The following is a 9,822-nucleotide window of genomic DNA, read 5'->3' as shown; positions in this document are numbered from 1 at the left end:
GGTATCATTAATCTCATTTTCCTCAAATACTAAAAAATACGCAAATACTTGTGACCTTCTTCATGTGAATATTCTCACCTAAATGACACAGATCACAACCAACGCATTCCTGTTTTACTGATGAGGAAACCAAAGCCCAGAGACTCATGTTCACACAGCTGAGTAAGTCTTTTACTCAAAAGTAGGATTTCAGTCTATTCCTTCATGGTTAGACCATCATGTCTGGAAAGAATAATCCTGGGAGGCTGATTCTTGATTTTCTAGTACTCAGCTTGAAGGTCATGTCACAAAGTCTTCGTAAGAAACATTTGGTTTAAGGAAGGTTTTGAAGATCCTGTAATCTTCCCTGACATACTTGGATGTTCTACACGTTGAAGAGTGGGTGGATGGCTGAAATGACTGAAAAACATACAACTTAAGAGGGTTTCAGAGATCTGGAAGAGACCACACATAAGTGAAATCCATTATTGGCAAGCACATGGAAAGTAAACCCCAAAGGTGACCGAGATGCAAAGAATCCACAGGAACTTAAATGGGTTTATTGCTAAATCCATGGCCTACTTCAATCATGAAATTGCAGACGATCTGTTTCTGCACTTAAGGGCAACTCACTGGTGTAACAGGCTTTCAGTCTTGGATGAGAATATCCCATCAACTCATCCAGCAGATGGTCCATTCAGCGAAGTTGATGTGGAACCAAATGTTTAGAGAACACCTAAGCATAGCTCACCCGTTTTGAGTATGTCAACACAGCAATTTCCACTGGAAACAATCTTTTGGTTGGAATATGAGATGTGCTGAGAGTATCAGAATAACCAAACTGACTCTTATCCCATTTGGAGACAATATGCTGTAGAGCAGGCTTGGACATAATACTTTGGGGCTTTTGGTTCTCCTTTAAACTTTGCCCTCCCAGTGAAAAATACCCCTTCCTAATATAAGGGAAATGTAAAAGATTTCCTAGATATATTATAGAGTTAGAAGACAGAAGTCCACTCGCTCTCCTGACACTAGTGACATCCTGACTCACTTCATCCCAGAACAAAATTGTTTTCTTCATTCCGCCTCCTTTCCCCATTCCCCAGATTATGATAAAAAGTTAGAATCGGCATTTGAAAACTGGAAGATACCTTAGAGATCATGTATCATTCAACCTCATTATATAAATGATGAAACTGAGCCCTTGAGGTATGAATTGATTGCCCCAACCTGGTAAATGGCAGAGAGGATTGTTGTCCAAGCTTTGTATCTCCCTACTCTTCCCCCAGCACACATACTCTCAGTCATTCTACCAGCTCAGCCTGGGTTTGAGAGTTCTCCAAGTGCTAAATGAGAACATTCCACGTCCATTCATTCCAGGCCACTAGGAAAGGTCAACTCATCAAGTTGCTGACTACGATTTTGAACATTTTGATGATTTTTGCAGCTAAGCGAACAGAGGAAAAACGAGGGGACATATATGGAAAGAACTCTGAAATTTCTCATTTGCGTTGTTCCACATATAAGTCTCTGATGGTTGTAAAATGTCAATAACTTTCACAAGGTAAGATACATTAGGATGCTATATTATGAAGAATTCTCAAGTTCAGATTATTGTTGTATTTGAAAGTGGAAACAAGTAGACGTGAGAATGGAGTTAAATGGGACGCACTAATGAAACCTGATCTGGCATTTCAAGGCTCCTCAATATTAGAAGCTTAATTTATAGGCAACTATAGTGTAAAAACATGGAAAAGCCACTAGGTTTGGAGTGATGGGACCTGGGTTCAAATATTGCCACCATTATTGAGCATATTTATGACTTTGGGCAAGTCAAGTTTCTCTAAGTTTCCTCCTTTGTAAAAAATGAAGCAGTTGACCAGATGGCCCCTGAGAGCCTTTCCAGCTCTAATCTATGATCCCATGATTATGAGTTTCTGCAAGAACAGGTAAAGGCAAAGAAATCGTATCAGCTAGTGTCAAGTTCAGGGGTATTTGGTAAGATCTCTGCTGCCAGCTTTGCAGCCAGGTGCGATGAGGTCACCTTCCCCTCAGTGGTCAGATGGACAGCGTTTAAAGGGGGAGGAGAGACAGGGTCAGGGAAAGTCCATTTGCCATTTGCCTAGTTATTCAATACCAGGAAAGACTGACATTGCCACGTGCCTTTTTTGGTGACACCACAGATTATGTTCACACAGTGACTCAGAACTTCCTTGTTTCTTCAGAGCAACAATAGCCAAGTAGGATTCGTTCATGTGGTGAATTCCATGGAGAGCCCAGCTTGAGACTTTCTTCTTGCTACTGCACCTTCTTAACTCCATCCCCAAGAAAATGAAAAAAAAAACATCAGAAATAATAGCTAAAGAACAGATAATAATAGCCACTAATAATGATCCATTTTTATAGAGAATTTCAAGTTTTCTAGAGAGGAACTGAGGGCACAGCAGATAGAGAACTGACTTTGAAGTCTAGAAGACCTGAGTTTAAGCCCCATCTCAAAGGGAACAACTAGACAGCACAGTGGATAGAGTCCTGAGCCTGGCATCAAAAAGATTCATATTCCTGAGTTCAAAAGTTCAAAACTATATGACCCAGGGTAAGTCACTTAAATCTGTCTCAGTTTCCTCATCTGTCAAATGAGCTGGAGAAGGAAATGGCAAACCATCTAGTATCTTTGCCAAGAAAACCCCAAGTGAGATCATGAAGAGTCAGAGATATCTGAAAAATGAATAAAGAATTAATTTCAAATCCCACTTTCTACTAAAGCCTTTCCCTACAAGCCCTCCCCAAATAACTTCTTTTTTAAAAGTGATCTTCACCTATTATAGATGTATCCATGTACATACCTAGCCATATCCATGCCATCTCCCCATTAGAATGTAAGCTTCTTCTGGGCAGGCACTATTTTTGCTTTCTTTGTATGCCATCACTTAGCACAATACCTGGCTCACAGAAAGAAGCTAATAAATATTTGTTGATTGCGAAAATGTTAGATTTGGCTAATTTCACTTCTTAGGGTCTTAATCAACTCTCTATGACTATAAGTTGCAGAAAGATAAATATCTTCATTCACAGATAATCTCCTTATTAAAGGTTCCCTTTACCCATGAAATCACAGATCTAGAAAAAAAAAGAAATGGGGTGAGGGAGAGGTTTCCCTCTCAAGATTGGGAAGTAGCAAATCCTAGAATTATTTTTTTTCCATTTTATAGCCAAGGAAATTGAAGTATGAAGAGCCGAACTCAAATTAGGTCAACATGCATTTATAAATACATACTATATGTGAAGCACCTAGCTAGGTGCTGGGATAAGAAAAGCAGAAAAATACTGATCTCAAGAATCTCACAGTCTAATGGGGGAGACATGATGCTTTCAACTACTTACAAATAAGATACGGGCAGCATCACTTAGAAATCATCAAGAGAGGGAAGGCACTAGCATTAAGAGGGATCTAGAAAGGTTTGTTGTGGAAACTTTGAAGGAAGACAAAACGAATTTGCCTACCTTAGTAAACTAATTTACACCTACCAATACCAATCTAAGCTCCAGCTCCTTTCTACCAACTTCTTTCTACTATACTATGAGATAATAGAATAGATGCCAAACACCTTGGAAACTTGCAACTATAATATATTGCTAAACATAAGATTAAATGAACTTTGTTCTAGAATGTTATTCAGTTGCCCCAAATTCAATCTAGTTTATTCTCTTCCAATTATTCAGCACTGTATCAAATTCATTTGTATCAATCCACAGTGTATCTCCAGGACATATGCTGGGCCAGCTCTATGATTTATCCATTCATATCATAGTCTGGATAATAGCTTATCTTTTTAAAAACCCAGTATTCTTTCAGCTATGCTAGAGGCAGAGATAGAGATATAAATAGAGACCTGGATATGGAGGTATAAATTTCCATGTAGAAAATATCTAGGGATGCCATAGTACATAGAGATCTGGGATGTGTACTTGGAATCCAGAAGACTCATCTCTCTGAATTCAAATCTGACCTCAGAAACTTGCCTGCTATGTGACCCTGTGCAAGTCACTTAACTCTGTTTCCTCGTTTGTAAAATGAATTGGAGAAGGAATTGACAAACCACTCCCATATCTTTGCTAAGAAAACTCTAAATGGGGTCACAAAGAATCAGACATGACTGAAATGACTGAAAAAATATAAATATAAGTGAAGATATAAGTATAAGTATAGATAAAGATGATATGTAGCTATATTCATACAAACATACATATGAATGCAGAGATTGAGATAAATCATTCTAAATCATGACTTAGCACAAAACTATATATCAAAGATCAATGGTATGCCCCATAATGGCTGTAAATTGACTCTACATATTAAAAATAACAAATTATAAATATCTAGGCATTAAAAGATAATGTCAAAAATTGTATGAGTGGAAATTATTGTAATAGTATAGGAAAGAGGAAATAGAGGCATGAATTAAGATGGTGAGTGTACAAATAAGGAAAAAAGCATGAAAGGAAGAAATATTTTTGAACAAGATCACACATGGAAACTAATTCAATATGGAGAGATAAGTAAAAAGCAAGGATGCCTCTGAGAATACAAATCAACCTGAGTGACTAGAAGGATACTGATGATCTCAACAGAAATAGGTTCATGGGACAAGGAGTGAGTTTTAGATAAAACAACAAAGATAATATATTATTTTTCCAAGCACTGACTTTGAAATAACTATTAAATATTCAGATGGGCTTATCCTTCAAGACGTTAAAAATATAGGGGGCAGCTGGGTGACTCAGTGGCTTGAGAGCCAGGTCTAGAGATGGGAGGTCCTAGGATCAAATTTGACCCAGAACTTCATAGCTGTGTGATCCTGAGAAAGTCACTTAACCCCCATTGCCTAGCCTTTACTGCTCTTCTGCTTTGGAACCAATACACAATATTCTGTTCCAAGACAGAAGGTAAAGGTTTAAAAATATAGACACTGGAGGTCAAGAGAAAGATGAAGACTGGACATCTATGTTTGGGAGTTGTTTGAGTCAAAATCATCATTAAATCCATGAAAGCTGATGAGTTCACTGAGAGAGAAAGAAAGTAGAAAGGAAAGAAGGTCCTGAAAAGAGCTCAGAACTCTAGTTCTCAGAATCCAAACAAGAGTAACAGGACTGGGATGATGATCTAGCAGAAGAGATTAATTGGAAAGGAATAGTTAGAGAGGTAGAAGGAAAACCAGAAGAAAGCAATGTCAAGAAAGCCATGGAGAAGAGAGTATTCTGGAGATTCAGATGGTCAAAAAGGTCAAATGCTTCAAGGAAGTCAAGAAGGACGAAGACTAAGAAAGAGCTATTGGATTTTTGCATTAAAGAGATTATTGGTGAATTTGGGGGAACTATTTTAGATAAGAATTAAGATTAGAAGTCAGATTTCTGAGATTTGAGCAGGGTTGGTGGGAGAGCTTTTTCCAGGAGTCAAACTGTTAGAAAGAGGAGAACTATCAGATGAGTGTTTGGGATGTTGGCAGGATCCAATGAAATTGTTGTTTGAAATATGGAAGATTTGGGCATATTTTCAGGCATCAGGAGAAGAATAAATAAAGAGAGATCGAATATTTACAAGCTGGGAAACTGACTATGGTCATCCAGTGAGTAAAGGCAATCTCCTCCAAAGGGGTCCTGATTCATAATTCTCCAATCAAACTACTAGATATTGTGCTTTGGCTTACAAATGTCCTCTTCCATAGGAAAGCCAAGCCAAACTCACCCAGTGAGATGAGGGAGAGAAGAATGAGTAAGGACAGAAGGGGAAAAAGTGATGCACCAGGCAATTCAGCACTGTCATGGTGGTGAGGCTTGTGGAACAACATCTGTTAACACCAGTGCCTGCCAGCTTTCCCAGAGCTCTGGGCTCTAATTACCCCTGTTCTTCAGCATCCCAACTCGTTTCCCCAACAGGTGTGTTTGATTCATCTAAGTGATTTCCTTATGACTTACCAGAGAACAGCATTCTCCAAGTCAGAGAGGAGAGGAATGGAAAGGAGGGAAGGGAGAGGCAGCTGTCAAGATCATTTGATTTCAGCAAATACCACACTAGTTAGGAAAAATCAGCAAGAATGTATAGAGTGATGAGTGACTATGTACAGCTACAACAGAGATTCTTAGCATTTCTTGTGTCATAGATCCCCATGGCAGTCTGCTGAAGTCTATCAACTCTTAAGAATAATGATTTTAAATATATACAATCAAATATATAGCATTATACAGGAAGCCAATTATATTGAAACACAGTTATCAAATACAGATGTCTATGAGCATGCACACACATACAAACATACACCCCAAATTCATAGGCCCTTGATTATAGAAAAAGAATATGTGATCTGGGATATGTGGCTTGAGCTCAGCTCACAGATTTGTCATTGATGACAAATGCTATATAAATTTGAATTCTTAGCCCTTCTGCATACAGTTTTGCTATTCATTTCAACAAGAACTTACTAATATTCATTACACAGATGTAAAAATTAATAGTTATGTAAATGCTATATCTCTTCCCTCCCTTAAAATGAAAGTTCTCTGAGGTCAGAGACATCTTTTCCCCTTTGCTTTCCTTATATTCCCAGAGCTTTGCCTATAATTATTACTGCCTTTGAGTCTCTTCAGTTCCAGGTCCAACATGTTGTGACCCTATTGGGTTTTTTTTTTTTTTTGGCAAAAATACTGGAGTGGTTTGCCATTTCTTCCTCCAGTTCATTTTACAGATGAGGAAACTGAGGCAAACAGGATTAAATGACTTGTCCAGGGTCACATAGCTAGTAAGTGTATGAGGCTGGATTTGAACTCACTCACAAGGATGAATCTTTCTGATTATAAGGTCAGTGCTCCATGCACTGTACCACCTAGCTGTCCTTTGCACATAATGGGGGAAATTAATAACTAATAAATGCGAAGTGAATTGAATTGGATTGCATTAAGGTCCTATTTTTTGCAAGCACCTGCTCTGTTGGACATTCAATGATAATTAAAATAGAGCCTTTGAAAGACTTTACAATCCGAGAGAATTGCTTGAGCAGTATGCTTCCAGATCTACAGAGGGGCCAGCAGAAGAGGAAGATGAAGCTAAATGATGGCAATAGGAACAGAAAACACACTGCGTAGCTAAGTCAAATTAAACTCTGAGGATCTCAAAATTTCTTCATCTCTAAATTAATGGAATTTGCATAGTTGGCTTCTGAAACCCTTCCAGCTGTATATCTCTAAACTTAGTGAAACTGGGTTAAAGCCTGGGTTTTTTGCAAAAGGTTCTACTCAATGATGAACAGAATGGTTACTTGAAACTCCAAGCCTGTGAATTGTAGAAAACTTGGAAGAGGACTGTTACTTTTTCTGGTTTTCATTATGGAGAGGGGACACATATGGCTTAGACTTTGGAAAGAAGCTAACATATAGAAGTAGCTGGATCCTTAACATGTCCCTGGGACAAGTACGTTGTCCATTGGATAGAGTGCCAGGCTTGGAGTCAGGAAAACTCATCTCCCTGAGTTCACATCTGGTATGTGACCCTAGGTAAGTCACTTAATCCTGTTTGCCTCAGTTTTCTCACTTGTAAAATGAGCTGGAGAAGGAAATGGCAAACCACTTCAATATCTTTGCCAAGAAAATATCAAATGGGGTCACAGAGTCAGATAGGACTAAATAACCACACAACAAATCTTGCTACACCAAAGACTTCAGGCAATTTCGCTTGGGTGAATTTGGGAAGTCATTCTTTCTGTTGAGTTCCAAGTGGAAGATCTCACTTTACTCTGTATTTGTCAGGTATATTTTAAGTTCTGATTTTTGTTTGCTATTGACTTGGATAAGTGGACTTATTCACCACTATATATGTGTGATAGTCTTTCTGTAGTTCGAATATGGCAGAAGAAGAATCCTTTTCATAAACTTGAACACTCCGCCATTGAGAGATAAGGACAAGGAAAGAAGCTCGAACCTAACGATCATTTCTCAGAATAGCAACATAGAGGAGGAAGGTAGAGATATAATTCTGGTCCAGTACCCCCTCTCTGAGGAGCACAGAACAGGCCAGCTTTACAGACTGGATCTTCTGTTTCATTGCAAGCAGGAATCCAACTCTCCTCCGAGAGAGAGATGGATGAGATTCCATTATACCTCCTTGTGAACTGAAATTCAACAAGCCTGTATGAGTATGTTGTAGATTTTAAAATTAATATCCAACATCTCCAAGTATAATATTTATAAAGTTTATTATTAAAACTAGAGGGAGGTACTCATGAGCCCGGTAGGGCCCAGGAGGCACCAGCTGCCGCGTGGGGAGGAGGCCAAGGCTGCAGCTTGAGGGAGGCCCCAGCCCCTCTGTGCTTGTGTCTGGTGGAGCTGGTGTGAGAAGAAAGATCCCTTCCTCCATCCCCTCCCCGCTCCTCGGGATAATCAGAGCTTTTGGTGGGACCCACCTGCCCATCGTAGGAGCGAGGAGTCAGGCAGAAAGAAGCACACAGCAGGGCGCTGAAACGGATTAATAAGGAACTTAGCGATTTGGCCCGTGACCCTCCAGCACAGTGTTCTGCAGGTCCAGTTGGGGATGATATGTTTCATTGGCAAGCCACAATTATGGGACCTAATGACAGCCATATCAAGGTGGTGTATTCTTTTTGAAAATTCATTTCCCTACAGACTACCCCCTCAAACCACCTAAGGTTGCATTTACAACAAGAATTTATCATCCAAACATTAACAGTAATGGCAACATTTGTCTCGATATTCTAAGATCACAGTGGTTTCTTGCTTTAACTATTTCTAAAGTTCTTTTATCCATTTGTTCACTGCTATGTGATCCAAACCCAGATGACCTCTTAGTGCCAGAGATTGCACGGATCTATAAAACAGACAGAGACAAGTACAACAGAATATCTCGAGAATGGACTCAGAAGTATGCCATGTGATGCTACCTTAAAGTCAGAATAACCTGCGTTATAGCTGGAATAAACTTTAAATTACTGTTCCTTTTTTGATTTTCTTATCCCGCTGCTCCCCTATCAGACCTCATCTTTTTTAATTTTATTTTTTGTTTACCTCCCTCCATTCATGCACATGCTCATCTGAGAAGACTTAAGTTCTTCCAGCTTTGGACAATAATTGCTTTTGGAAACTGTAAAGTAGTTTACAAGAGAACAATTGCCCAAGATTCAGAATTTTTTAAAAAATGGAGCATGTGTACTATGTGGCCAATGTCTTCACTCTAACTTGATTATGAGACTAAAACCCCATTCCTCACTGCTCTAACAGATGCTGAAGATACCATCTGAGGGGAAGGGAGATGGATGCACAATTGTCATATCAAAGGAAGCAACATTACTGTAGCAGCATCCATCTTGTTTAAGCCTTCCGATGTTAGAGATTTGAGGTTTCATGATATACTTTATGCTCATAACTGATGTGGTTAGAGAATTGGTACTGAATTTATAGCATAAGAGAACAGAAAATGTGATGTATTTTATGCATGTCAACAAAGGAATGACCTGATCTTGTTCTACAGAGAATGGAAATTGGAAGTCAAACACCCCTTGTATTCCAAAATAGGATCTTGAACTTTTTGTAATTTTCATTTAAATTTTGTTATGAGGCTTGGAGCTATTAGTTAATCTATCTTCCAATACACTGTTTAATATAGCACTGAATAAATGATGCAAGCTGTCAATGGATGAGCAATCAACTAATAGCTCTGCTAGTAATTGATTTATTTTTCAATAAAGTTGCATAAACCAATGGAAAAAAAAACTAGAGGGAGCTCACCCAAGACACTCACGTGGAAGGAGTGGTGGAGGAGAAATCGAAACTATATAC

The 9,822-nt window shown here is 38.8% G+C and overlaps 1 pseudogene; it reads left to right on the top strand.

Moving 5' to 3' along the window:
* Positions 1-204: 204 nt before the first annotated feature.
* On the top strand, positions 205-8,967 carry LOC123235977 (annotated as a pseudogene).
* The last annotated feature ends 855 nt before the right edge of the window (positions 8,968-9,822 follow it).

This window comes from Gracilinanus agilis, chromosome 2, assembly GCF_016433145.1.
Source record: "Gracilinanus agilis isolate LMUSP501 chromosome 2, AgileGrace, whole genome shotgun sequence".
Classification (NCBI taxonomy): domain Eukaryota; kingdom Metazoa; phylum Chordata; class Mammalia; order Didelphimorphia; family Didelphidae; genus Gracilinanus; species Gracilinanus agilis.
Note: the sequence above shows the minus strand (reverse complement) of the source record. Positions and strands in the feature narration are given on the sequence as shown.